This window comes from Amblyraja radiata, chromosome 7 (assembly GCF_010909765.2).
Source record: "Amblyraja radiata isolate CabotCenter1 chromosome 7, sAmbRad1.1.pri, whole genome shotgun sequence".
Taxonomy (NCBI): Eukaryota; Metazoa; Chordata; class Chondrichthyes; order Rajiformes; family Rajidae; genus Amblyraja; species Amblyraja radiata.
In genome coordinates, this window is record NC_045962.1 from 41,543,960 (window position 1) to 41,558,565 (window position 14,606).

The following is a 14,606-nucleotide window of genomic DNA, read 5'->3' on the forward strand; positions in this document are numbered from 1 at the left end:
ACAGGTTTTAACATCGCCCGGGGGGTATCGCCTCAGCGCAGAAGGAGAAGAGGAGGGAAGAGACTGCAGCCCTAAGACTTTTGCCTCCATCACAGTGAGGAGATGTTGGGTGGACTCACTGTGGTGGATGTTAATATGTGTTTATTGTTGTTTTTTATTGTATTGTATTATATGTATGACTGCTTAAATTTCGTTCAGACTTCGGTCTGGATGACAATAAAAGGCTATTCTATGTTCTATTCTATTCTATGTGATGAGCGGTGCCTGGTTTTCTTCAGACGTGATGCCTTTTGGCAAAGTCCAAGCGGGCTGTCATGTGCCTTTTACTAAGGATTGGCTTCCGTCTGGCCACTCTACCTTAAAGGCCTGATGGGTAGAATGCTGTAGATATAGTTGTCCTTCTGGAAGGTTCTCTCATCTCCACAGAGGAACTATGGAGCTCTGTCAGAGTGACCATCCGGTTCTTGGTCACTTTCCTGTCTCGGGGGTCTATGGACAATTCTTTCGTCTTCATAGCTTAGTTTTTGCTCTGACATGCACTGTCAACTGTGGGACCTTAAATAGACAGGTGTGTGCCTTTCCAAATCTTGTCCAATTAATTGAATTTACCACTGGTGAACTGATAAAACATCTAAAGGATAATCAATGGAAACAGGATGAATCTAAGCTCAATTTTTAGTGTCATAGCAAAGGGTCTGAAAACTTATGTAAATGTGATATTTCAGTTATTTATTTTTAATTGATTTGCAAAAAAATTCTAAACACCTGTTTTTTCTTCTTCATTCTGGGATATTGTGTGTAGATTGATGATAAAAAAAAAGAATTTAATCAATTTTAAAATAAGGATGTAACATACAAAATGCGGTAAAAGGGAAGGGGTCTGAATACTTTCTGAATGCACTGTAGGTAAAGGAAGAGTCAAAATTAAGGAGTCTGTGGTGACACAGTGATGCAGCTGGTAGAGCTGCAGCCTCACTGCTTCACAATTTCTCCCTGCATATTCTCCCTGCAAAGGTGTGAGTTTCTGCTGGTGTTCCAAAGAGAAAGAAAGATTCCAGGGGGAGAATAAGCTGACCATGGCTGACAAGGGAGGTCAAGGACAACATAAAAGCAAAAGAAAAGGCATATAACATTGCAAAGATAAGTGGGATGTTTTTAAAGAACAACAAAAGGTAACTAAAAGGACAATACAGAGAGAAAAGATGAAGTACAGATGTAAGCTAGCTAATAATATAAAAGAGGATAGCATGAATTTCTACGGATATATAAAGTGTAAAAAGAGGCAAGAGTTGACGTTGGGCCGCTGGAGAATAGAAACATAGAAACATAGAAACATAGAAAATAGGTGCAGGAGTAGGCCATTCGGCCCTTCGAGCCTGCACCGCCATTCAATATGATCATGGCTGATCATCCAACTCAGTATCCTGTACCTGCCTTCTCTCCATACCACCTGATCCCTTTAGCCACAAGGGCCATATCTAACTCCCTCTTAAATATAGCCAATGAACTGGCCTCAACTACCTTCTGTGGCAGAGAATGATGCAGGAGAAGTGATAACGGGAAATCAAGAAATGGCAGAGGAATTAAAAAACTTTTTTGCATCAGTCTTCACAGTGAAAGACACCAGCAGTATTCCCGCAATCCGAGAGAGTCAGGGGGTAGAAGTTAGTGGAGTGGCAATTACTAAGGAGAAGGTGCTAGGAAAACTGAAAGGTCTGAGGGTGGATAAGCCACCTGGACCAGATGGACTGCACCCCAGGGTTCTGAAGCAGGTGGCCTCAGAGATTGTCGAGGCATTAGTTGTGATATTTCAGGAATCACTCGAGTTAGGAGTGGTCGCTGAAGATTGGAAAATTGGAAATATCACCCCACTGTACAAGAAGGATGCAAATCAGAAGAGAGGAAACTATAGGCCAGATAACCTGACTTCGGTGGTTGGTAAGATTTTAGAGTCAATTATAAAAGATGAGGTTACGTGGTACTTGGAAGTTCACTATAAAAAAGGCTAAAGTCAGCATGGTTTTGTCAAGGGAAGATCTTGCCTGACGAATCTACTGGAGTTCTTTGAGGAAGTTAATAGCAGGATAGACAGAGCCTGTAGATGTTATTTATCTAGATTTTCAGAAGGTGCTGCACATCAGGCTGCTGGGGAAGATGAGAGCCCATGGTATTGAAGGGAAGATACTAGCATGGATAGCGAGTTGGCTGGATAGCAGAATGCAAAGCATTGGCTGCCAGTGACTAGTGGTCGGTGCTGGGAGCGCTTCTCTTCACATTGTATATGAATGAATTGGATAGGGGGATTGAAGGCTTTGTGGCCAAGTTTGCAGATGATGCTAAGATAGGTGAAGGGACAGGCAGTGTAGAGGAAGCAAGAACTCTGCAGAAAGACTTGGACAGGTTAGGAGAGTGGGCAGAGAAGTGGCAGATAAAATTCAGTACAGCAAAGTGCGGAGTCATACATTTTGGTAATAAGAATAAAGGCATAGATTATTTTCTAAAGAGAGAGAGAATCCAGAAATCGAGGGTGCAAAGGAACTTTGGAATGCTGGTGCAGGACTACCAAAAAGTTAATTTGCAAGTCGAATCGGTAGTAAGGAAGTGAAACATAGAAACATAGAAAAATAGGTACCGGTGTAGGCCATTCAGCCCTTCGAGACTGCACTGCCATTCAATATGATCACAGCTGGTCATCTTAAATCAGTACCCCGTTCCTGCTTTTCCCCCATATTCCTTGATTCCTTTAGACATAAGAGCTAAATCTAACTCTTCCACAGACTTACAACTGTGGGTGAAAATGTTTTTTCTCATCTCAGTACTAAATGGCTTACCACTTAATCTTAAACTGTGACCCTGGTTCTGGACTCCCCCAACATCGGGAAGATATTTCATGCATCTAGCCTGTCCAATCTTAAGAATTATATGTGTTTCCATAAGATTCCCTCTCATCCTTTTAAATTCCAGTGAATACAAGCCCAGTCGACCCATTCTTTCCTCATATGCCAGTCCCGCCATCCCGGTAAATAACCTGGTGAACCTACGCTGCACTCTCTCAATGGCAATAGTGTCCTTCCTCAAATTAGAACAAAACTGCACCAAATACTCCATGTGTGGTCTCACCAGGGCCCTGTGCAACTGCAGTAGGACCTCCTTGCTCCTAAACTCAAATCCTCTCGCAATGAAGGCCAACATGCCATCAGCTTTCTTCACTGCCTGGTGTATCTGCATGCTTACTTTCAGTGACTGACGTACAAACACACCTAGGTCTTGTTGCCCCTCCCCTTTCCCAGTCTGACACCATTTAGATAATAATATGCCTTCCTGTTCTTTTCACCAAAGTAGATAACCTCACATTTATCCACATTATACGGCATCTGCCATGCACCTGCCCACTCACCCAACCTATCCAAGTCACCGTGCAGCATCATAGCATCCTCCTCACAGCTCTCACTGCCACCCAGCTTTGTGTCATCCGCAAACTTGGAGATGTTACATTAACAGTAATTCCCTCGTCTAAATCGTTAATATATATTGTAAGTAACTGGTGACCCAGCACCGAGCCTTGCGGCACCCCACTAGTCTCTGCCTGCCATTCTGAAAGGGTCCCGTTAATTACTACTCTTTACATCCTGTCTGCCAATCAGTTCTCTATCCATGTCAATACCCTACACCCAATACCATGTGCTCGACTTTTGCACTAATCTCTGGTGTGCAACCTTGACAAAGGCTTTTTGAAAGTCCAGATGCACCACATCCACTAGCTCTCCCTTATCCATTCTACTTGTTACATCCTCAAAAAATTCCAGAAGATTAGTCAAGCATGATTTCTCCTTCATAAATCCATGCTGACTTTGACCAATACTGTCATTGCTTTCCAAATGCGCTGCTATAACATCTTTAATAATCGACTCATGTATTTTCCCCACTACCGATATACTGTAAGGCTAACTGGCCTATAATTCCCCATTTTCTCTCTTCCTTCTTTCTGCAAAAGTGCAGTTACATTGGCTACCCTCCAGTCCACAGGAACTGATCCAGAGTCAATAGAACATTGTAAAATGATCACCAATGCATCCACAATTTCTAGGGCCACCTCCTTGAGTACTGTGGGATGCAGACCACCAGGCCCTGGGGATTTATCTGCCTTCAGTCCCAACAGTTTACCTAATACCATTTCCTGACTAATGTGGATTCCCTTCTGTTCCTCCAAACACTAAATCCTCAGTCCTCTAGTATTTCTGGGAGATTGGTTCTGTCTTCCTTAGTGAAGAAAGGACCAAAGTACTCACTTAACTGTTCTGCCATTTCCTTGTTCCCCATTATAAATTCACCTGTCTCGGGTGAATTCAATGCTAACAATTATATCAGGAGGACTGGAATACAAAAACAGAGTTGTAATGCTGAGTCTCTAAAAGGCCACATTTGGAGTACTGTGAGAAAATTTGGGCCCCATTTCTGAGGAAGGATGTGCTGGCTCTGGAGAGGATCCAGAAGAGGTTTGCAAGAATCATGCCAGGAATGAGTGTGTTAGCATATGATGAGCATTGGACAGCACTGGGCCACTGCACGCTGGAGTTTAGAAGGTTGAGGGGCGACCTCATTGAAACTTACAGAATAATGAAAGGCATAGATAGAGTAGATGTGGAAAGGATTTTTCCACTGGTAGGATAGTCTAGAATCTGAGGTCCTAGCCTCAGAATTAAAAGGTGCTCTTTTAAAAAGGTGAGGAGGAATTTATTTAGTCAGAGGGTGGTTAATCTGTGGAACTCATTGCCACCGAGGGCTGTGGAGGCCAAGTCAGCTGATATTTTTAAGGCAGAGATAGAAAAGTTATTGATTAGAACGATGTCAAGGGTATTGGGGAGAAGGCAAGAAAATGGGATTACGAGGCAGAGATCCACCATGATTGAATGGCGTAGACTAGATGGGCCAACTGGCCTAATTCTACTCCTAAAACTTGTGAACTTGTTCTAAGCTCCACCCACATCTCACAGATCTGTAAGTTGATTAATTAATTGGCTGGCGTAAATTGCTCCTAGTGTGCAGTGAATGCAAGAATCTTGGAGGAGTTGATGGAAAGTGAGTACAATAAAGTGAGATTTTGTAGGATTAGTATAAACTAGACTAGGTGGGACCCATTGGCTTCCTCTCACATAAGAGGCTTGGTCCCCAATGCAATATTCCACCACTCACCCATAGCCCCCAATTGCACAGCTCATTTCCCCTCATCCCTAGCACTCTCTCCCCCTCCCCTTCACCCTCCTTCTTTTCCCTCACCTCCTCCCCTCCCCAATCCCTCCCTCAACTCTCTCTCCCTCTCCTTTCTCCTACCCTCAGTCACTCACTCCATAACTCCTCACCCCTCCCAACCTCCTCCTATCCCTCTATCCCCCACCTCCCCCACTCCTCACCTCCCCCTAACCCCCCCAGCATCCCTCCTCACCTTCCCCACTGTCCTCCCCTCCCTCTAATCCCCACTCCTTACCTCCCCCACTTCCCCCTCCTCTACTCCTCCCTCCTCTCTAATCCTCCTCCTCCCCCACACTCCCTCCACACCTCGTCCCTCTCCTCCTACCCTCCCACAATCCCTCCGTTACGTCCCATTTTCCCTACCCTCAGTCACGCCCTCCCTCGCTCCATAACTCCTCTTCCTCCCTATTCCCCTCATCTCCCTCTATCCCCTCTCCTTCCCCACTCTACCTCCCCAGGATCTCGAGGTTGGCGCTCGTAGCCCTTCTTCCGTGCCCCCGAGGAGCATCAGCCATCGGAGCTCATAGAGCCAGGCCTCGTATCCTTGGCTCGACCCGGAAGCACCAACTGCTACGGCCACGCCGGCATGTGGGTGGGGAGGGAGGAGGGGGGAGAGCTCGGAGAAAAGAAGGGGGAAAAGCCATGGGGGAGGGGGTATCACAGGGGAGGGGGGGGCAGGAGCCAGCGAGGTGGACCAGAGGGGAAGGGGCTGGAGCTATGGGGTGTTGCAATGGCGGTGTGTTTGGAACTCACAGCGGGCATTGGACGCACTCTTCCGCCGGGATCAGATCCTCTGCTTTGCGTTTGGCGACATCTCTGACTCCAGGCCGGGCCGCTTCCGGTCCCTCCGAAAATTGTGTCCGGTTGAAGACCTCCGCCCTAGTAAGGACGCGATGGTGCAGGAAGGGGCGAACCGTCCCGGGGAGTGACAGGAGAAGAGACCAATTCCCGTGGCTCTGAATGACAGGAGAAGAGATCGATTTGCGCTAGTGTTTTTTATAGAAACATAGAAACATAGAAAATAGGTGCAGGAATAGGCCATTCGGCCCTTCGAGCCTGCACCGCCATTCAATATGATCATGGCTGATCATCCAACTCAGTATCCTGTACCTGCCTTCTCTCCATGCCCCCTGATCATTTTTGCCACAAGGGCCACATCTAACTCCCTCTTAAATATAGCCAATGAACTGGCCTCAACTACATTCTGTGGCAGAGAATTCCAGAGATTCACCACTCTCTGTGTAAAATTATTTTTTCTCATCTCAGTCCTAAACGATTTCCCCTTTATCCTTAAACTGTGACCCCTTGTTCTGGACTTCCCCAACATCAGGAACAAGCTTCCTGCATCTAGCCTGTCCAACCCCTTAAGAATTTTGTAAGTTTCTATAAGATCCCCCCTCAATCTTCTAAATTATAGCGAGTGCAAGCCGAGTCTATCCAGTCCTTCTTCATATGAAAGTCCTGACATCCCAGGAATCACTGGTGAACCTTCTCTGTACTCCCTCTATGGCAAGAATGTCCTTCCTCAGATTAAGAGACCAAAACTGTACGCAATACTCCAGGTGTGGTCTCACCAAGACCCTGTACAACTGCAGTAGAACCTCCCTGCTCCTATACTCAAATCCTTTTGCTATGAATGCTAACATACCATTCGCTTTCTTCACTGCCTGCTGCACCTGCATGCCTACTTTCAATGACTGGTGTACCATGACACCCAGGTCTCGTTGCATCTCCCCTTTTCTTAATCGGCCATCATTCAGATAATAGTCTACTTTCCTGATTTAGCCACCAAAGTGGATAACCTCACATTTATCCACATTATACTGCATCTGCCATGCATTTGCCCACTCACCCAGCCTATCCAAGTCACACTGCAGCCTCCTAGCATCCTCCTCACAGCGAACACTGGCCCCCAGCTTCGTGTCATCCGCAAACTTGGAGATGTTGCATTCAATTCCCTCGTCCAAATCATTAATATATATTGTAAACAGCTGGGGTCCCAGCACTGAGCCTTGCGGTACCTCACTAGTCACTGCCTGCCATTCTGAAAAGGACCCGTTTACTCCTACTCTTTGCTTCCTGCCTGCCAGCCAGTTCTCTATCCACATCAATACTGAACCACCAATACCGTGTGTTTTAAATTTGTATACCAATCTCTTATGTGGGACCTTGTCGAAAGCCTTCTGAAAGTCCAGATATAACACATCCACTTGTTCTCCCTATCCACTCTACTAGTTACATCCTCAAAAAATTCTATAAGATTCGTCAGACATGATTTGCCCTTCATAAATCCATGCTGACTTTGTCCAATGATTTCACCACTTTCCAAATGTGCTGCTATCCCATCTTTAATAACTGACTCCAGCAGTTTCCCTACCACCGATGTTAGACTAACTGGTCTGTAATTCCCTGTTTTCTCTCTCCCTCCCTTTTTAAAAAGTGGGGTTACATTAGTTACCCTCCGATCCTCAGGAACTACTCCAGAATCTAAAGAGTTTTGAAAAATTATCACTAATGCATCCAATATTTCTGGGGCTACTTCCTTAAGTACTCTGGGATGCAACCTATCTGGCCCTGGGGATTTATCGGCCTTTAATCCATTCAATTTACCTAACACCACTTCCCGGCTAACCTGGATTTCACTCAGTTCCTCCATCTCATTTGACCCCCGGTCTCCTGCTATTTCTGGCAGATTGTTTAAGTCTTCCTTAGTGAAGACAGAACCAAAGTAGTTATTCAATTGGTTTGCCATGTCCTTGTTATGATATTTAAACCTCACTAACTTTTACAATATACTACCGATCGGAACGAAATTAGTTGCACCCTCAGTACCTGAGAACAGTGAGTGAGCTGACAAAAATTCGTAGTGCTATCACGTACCGTTTTTGCGCAAATAGAACAACCACACAAACCGGAAGAGCACAAGATCAGAGTTTTCGTTATGTATAAATGGTAGAAGATAGATGGATAGACGGATAGACGGATAGACAGATAGATGGATAGACAGATAGATGATTACTTGATGCTTGGTGTTCAATCGTGGGGTAAAGGGGCTGTTTCAATGCTGTATGATTCTGACAATTTTTCAAAATGGTTGTAAGTTTCCATTAAGGTTCAGCTTTTAATCAGATCTGTTCACAGTTCGTATCGATGATTTTAATTAGGAATTTATAAGAAATGATGACATTCATAGGTCATTTACCATAGTAAGCAGTTTGGCTAATTTTCTAGATGGCCTGAGATATCTTTAACAGATATTGAATAGCTTGATTAATTGGCTAAAAAGCGGCAAAGGAATTCAGTGTCCTTATGTGTAGGAACTGCAGATGCTGGTTAAACACTGAAGAGACAAAATGCCATAGTAACTCAGTAGGACAGGCAGCATCTCTGGAGAGAAGGAATGAGTGGCTGACCCAAAACGTCACCCATTCCTTCTTTCCAGCGATGCTGCCTGTCCTGCTGAGTTACTCTAGCATTTTGTGTCTATCTTCAGTGTCCTTATGTTTGGCTCAATATTGTGTGACCTTATAGGAATAATATAACCTTATAGGTTAATTTCCGGGATGGCGGGACTGTCATATGCTGAGAGAATGGAGCGGCTGGGCTTGTATACTCTGGAATTTAGAAGGATGAGAGGATATCTTCTTGAAACATAAGATTATTATAAGATTATTAAGGGTTTGGACATGCTAGAGGCAGGAAACATGTTCCCGATGTTGGGGGAGTCCGGAACCAGGGGCCACAGTTTAAGAATAAGGGGTAAGCCATTTAGAACGGAGATGAAGAAACACTTTTTCACACAGATAGTTGTGAGTCTGTGGAATTCTCTGCCTGTTCTCTGGATACTTTCAAGAGAGAGCTAGATAGGGCTCTTGAAGATAGCGGTCAGGGGATATGGGGAGAAGGCAGGAACGGGGTACTGATTATGGATGATCAGCCATGATCATATTGAATGGCGGTGCTGGCTCAAAGGGCCGAATGGCCTACTTCTGCACCTTTTTTCTATGTTTCTATGTTTCTATGAATGAGAAATGCCATGTTGCTACTGAAGGATTGAGTTCACAGGTTCACAAACACCAAAGGAAACATCACAGCTTGATAACATCTGAAGGAATAATTTAATCCCCAATTACTAAAATGCTGGAGAATCACAAGCAATGTGATTGTAGCCTGTTATTGCAGCCTTCCATTCATTGTTTTGACACTATTCCACTCATTCCAACAACTAGGGTGGCAACAGTTAGGGTGGCACAATGGCACAACTGTTGCCTCACAGTGCCAGAGACCCAGGCTCAATCCTGATTTAGGTGTTGTCTGTGTGGAATTTGCATATTCTCCCTGTGACCATGTGAGTTTCCTCCGGGTGCTCCGGTTTCCTCCCACATCCCAAAGATGTGCAGGTTTGGAGGTTAATTGGCCTCTGTAAATTCCCCTTGGAGTAAAGGGAGTGGATGAGACAATGGAATAACAGAACAGTGTGAACAGGTGATCAATGGTCAGTGTAGACACTGTGTGAGTGTAGAGATACAATTTAGCTGCATCTCTAAACTAAACGTCTATTTCTTTTGTTTCATTACCAGTACGCAGTTTAAACAGGACCTCCCCAAGTGGCAGACCAAGTTACAATAACACATAAAGACCGTGCTAAAATTGTTTAAAACTACCAACAACTTTACAGGAACTGTTATTTCTAATGAAACCACTGGTCACAAGATATAGGAAAACAAACTGATTGCTGCCCTTATAGTGAAAAGTAACAAAATGAACCTCCACCCTTGTAGCAATGTAATGTTCCTCACTTGAGTAAGTAAGGATTTGAGTATAGGAGCAGGGAGGTTCTACTGCAGTTGTACAGGGTCTTGGTGAGACCACACCTGGAGTATTGCGTACAGTTTTGGTCTCCTAATCTGAGGAAAGACATTCTTGCCATAGAGGGAGTACAGAGAAGGTTCACCAGACTGATTCCTGGGATGCCAGGACTTTCATATGAAGAAAGACTGGATAGTCTTATCTGGATAGACAAGACTCGGTTTGTACTCGCTGGAATTTAGAAGATTGAAGGGCAATCTTATAGAAACTTACAAAATTCTTAAGGGGTTGGACAGGCTAGATGCAGGAAGATTGTTCCCGATGTTGGGGAAGTCCAGAACAAGGGGTCACAGTTTAAGGATAAGGGGGAAATCTTTTAGGACCGAGATGAGGAAAACTTTTTTCACACAGAGAGTGGTGAATCTCTGGAATTCTCTCCCGCAGAAGGTAGTTGAGGCCAGTTCATTGGCTATATTTAAGAGGGAGTTAGATGTGGCCCTTGTGGCTAAAGGGATCAGGGGGTATGGAGAGAAGGCAGGTACAGGATACTGGGTTGGATGATCAGCCATGATCATATTGAATGGCGGTGCAGGCTCGAAGGGCCGAATGGCCTACTCCTGCACCTATTTTCTATTTTTCTATGTGTCACTAGGGCCAGTGCCATGTGGGTGGAAAGACAAAAAGTGGGAACTATGGTAAAAGAGAATGAGTATGGGGTCTCAGAAAGCTGAACCTACTGCCATTGTCAGTCTTACTGTATGTACTCTAGTACTTTAGAAAGCAATCTGCAAGTCGGTGACATCTCTGGCTTTGTGTTTTTTTGCAGAATTACTTGCTCACAATATATGCCTATGTATCTAGTCCCAAGAGTAAATTCAGGAAGTGCATACCTTAAGCACGTACAAACTTGAAAAGAATCAGGTTTTCAACCCAGTTTTTAAACTGTGCCCCTATGAGAATGTTGCAAAACGATGGGTTTGTATTTGAGTTCAAACCACTTGAATTCTCACGTAGCTGATTACACACGACCGCACCTTCACTTTGCTGTGACTTACAAATCATTTACAAAATAACATTCCAGGCTAAACCTGATTGCTTTTGCTTTGGTCTTAAGTATGTTTATTATGATTATATGTGCAAATCCCACTTTCATATTTTAATTCTCACCTTTCAAGTCAATTTACAAAGAGAAGAATTTCTCATAATTTGCACTCAACTCAGTCACAAAGAGCAAGTCATATTACTAAAGAGAAAGTATCAGCATCGGTACGTTAAAATCTCCGGTTGTTGTAATAAGCAGAGACAAGTTTCCCACTAATAGTACCTGTATTTAAAAATAATTCTTTTTTGTGAATATTCCAAATGTTGATGGTACTTTAATGGGGTTTCCATGCATTGGGGCTAGGTATGCGCACTGAATGCAGAATCAAATATTAGTTGGGATACTGAAGTAATCTTTGTTTCTCTAGCTCTGTCTATTATCACCAAGAGTGTCTGTCACCGGGTGAAGGGAAATTCCTGACTATCACTGAGCAATTAGTTTTGCTTTCAACTCGTGCATTGCAACTCTGAAACCAATTAGCATTGCCGTTAATCTTTTCATAACCAATATGAGCTTCCACCATCATTGATAGAAGTCTTAACTTGGACTGTTCTGTTTCGTACCACAGATGAAAGGTCCTCAACACGAAACATTAAAGGGCCTGTCCCACTTAGGCTATTTTTTTATGCGACTACAGGCAACTAGGCTGTCGCCACATGTTCGCTGGGGTGTCGCCTGTATGGTCGTGAGTAGTCTCCTGAGTCACCCAAAGAGTCGTAGCATCTTTCTGGTCGCCGCTGGATTTTCAACATGTTCAAAAATTTTCGGCAACAGTGGGTTGACGCCAATGAGCGAAGCTTGATTTCTCCTGACGTGGGTGCTGTTGTAGGTTGTCGCCAGGTGACGTAGGGTGTCGTCGGTGCTGACTTCGGTGAATTCCATTGGCGACTACCTATGTCAACTTACGTCAACCGGCGACAGGTACCGGCGACTGAATTGTCTTCAGTTGCCGCCAACAGGGTCCTAGCTTGTCGTAGCTTGTCGCGGGTGGACGTAGGTTGACTTCGGTTGTCGCCTGTGTGGTCGTAGGTTGTTGTAGGTGTGGTTGTAGGTGCACGTCCTAATGGGTCGACGGTTGTCGGTAGCTTGCCGTTGACTATTGCAGCTTGTTGTAGCTTTTCGTAGACATTTTCGTAGGAGAGGTCCAGTCGCCTTTTTTTCGGCGACTTGCTATGACTATGACTATGACATTCACCGGCAGTCGCCTAAAAAATCGCTTAAGTGGGACAGGCCCTTAACTCTGTTTTTCTCTCCACAGATGCAGCCTGGTCTGCTGAGCATTGCTTACATTGTCACTTTTTACTAACTTCCTGAGGTACATTCTGAATTGCCTGAGTTTTGACAAGGGATTCTCATTTGAAATTGAAGTTTGCAGAATGTATAAGGCCATAGGAACTCAAGGAGACTTGTCAATCCTTCAAAATGTTTGTCATTCAATTAGATCTTTGCTGATCTGTATATTAATTATATTGACCTGCATTGGAACCGTAACACTAACAAAATGTCAAGAATGTTAATGGCCATTTTATTCTCCCTACATTCTCATTAATTCCTCCCAGGTTCTACCACTCATGCACACTGGGACAATTTTCAATGGCCTGCCAACCAGCACATTTTTGAATGTAGGAAACCAGAGCAACAGGAGAAAATCGATATGGTCACAGGGAGAACATGCAAACTCTACACAGACAGCAGCAGAGGTTAGGATTGAATCTAGGTCACTGGAGATGTGAGAGCAGCTCTACTGCTTGAACCACTATACCACCCCAATTGTTCTGGCATGAATTAACTGATATTTCAAAATATTATGCCCAAATGCTGACATAATTAAATATTGGTGTAGTGCCTGGATTGGATAAGGTCATAGAAAATTATATTTTATACACCTTACTATTTGTGCAATTCTAGCTGCTAGGCAATAACCTCTTCTCAGAATTCAAATGATGGCTTATCATATCATCTGAGCTTTCTGTTTATAGTATTGGATACCCAAGAAGGGAAAACCCAAATTTAAAATTTCATGCAGATGGCATGATTAAGGCCTGATTTCAATCATCACCGAAAGGGTTGATGAGTTTGACTTCATTTAAAGTTTACCGTTTTGATTCAGAGATCTTTTCTTGGGTGCTCATCAGACCGTTAGCAAGTTTGTCATGCTTCAACGTGGTTTTAATTTAGTTTTGGCATGGGTAATGGAACATACAATCTCTAAATCCATCACATCTCTAAATGTGGTTCAGGAGTTTATAAAATGAACCAGATATGCCTTAGAGAATTATGTGTTTGAGTTGTATAGTACAGAAAGGAGTGATTATGGTCCACCTTGCCCATGATAACCATGATACTTATCTACTCTAATCTTATGTCTGCATAATGCCTGCCTTATCCCTCTATCTCTGTACACCTTTCCTATCTATGTATCTGTAAAAATATCTTCTAAATATTGATTAATATCTGCCTCTACCACCTCCTCTGTGGAAAATTTAACCATCACTTGTAAGATACAGGTGGCGGAAGGAGGTATCTCTCTCTTTATTTTCCCTCTTCATGATACTGTCCTTGAGCCTTTCTTCTTTCAGATGGACAAGAGTTCCCATCTAACCTGGCCCTACCTGCATTTACAAAAGATTTCTGACATGGAATAGGCTTGGCTAGACTCTTTCGGAATAGAGACCTGGAAGTTGAGAGTGACTTCCTACAAGTAATAATTAATTGTTCCATTTCATGACATATGACAATAAAACACTTGGGTCTTGAATCCGCTACCAGAGGATGTTCAAAAGATGGGCAACATTCAGGATGTTCAGTCAACCTGCAAAATATGCTGGCCATTCGCAGATGGCTCCAAGCAAAATTGCACAGAATTATAGTCATTCAGCACGGAAACAGATCCTTTGACCTAACTCGTCTATGCCGACCAAAATACTGTATCTAATCCTGTCCCATTTGCCTGTATTTGCCCTATATAATTCTAAACATTTCCTATCCATGTACATGTCCAAGTGTCCTTTAAATGGTGTAATTGTACCTGCCTCAACTACCTTCTCAGGCAGCTCATTCCATATACCCGCCATCATCTGAAAAAAAAGTTACCCATCAGGTTCCTATTAAATCGTTCCCCTCTCACTTTAAAATTATGTCTTCTACTTCTTGGTTTTCCTATCCTGGGCATTCTGTGCATTCACCCTATCAATCCTGCAAAATGATTTTATACACCTCTATGAGATCACCCCTTAGCCTCCTACGCTCCAAGGAATCAAGTCCCAATTTGCCCAATTTCTTTCTATAGCTCAATCCCTTGAATCCTGGCAACATCCTTGTAAATATTTGCTGCATTCTTTCCACCATAATTACATCCTTCATTTTGTGGGGTGATCAAACTGAACAATACTCTTAAATTTATGTGAATTTTGTCCAATGTGTTGTCATCATTGGCTTTCAGTAA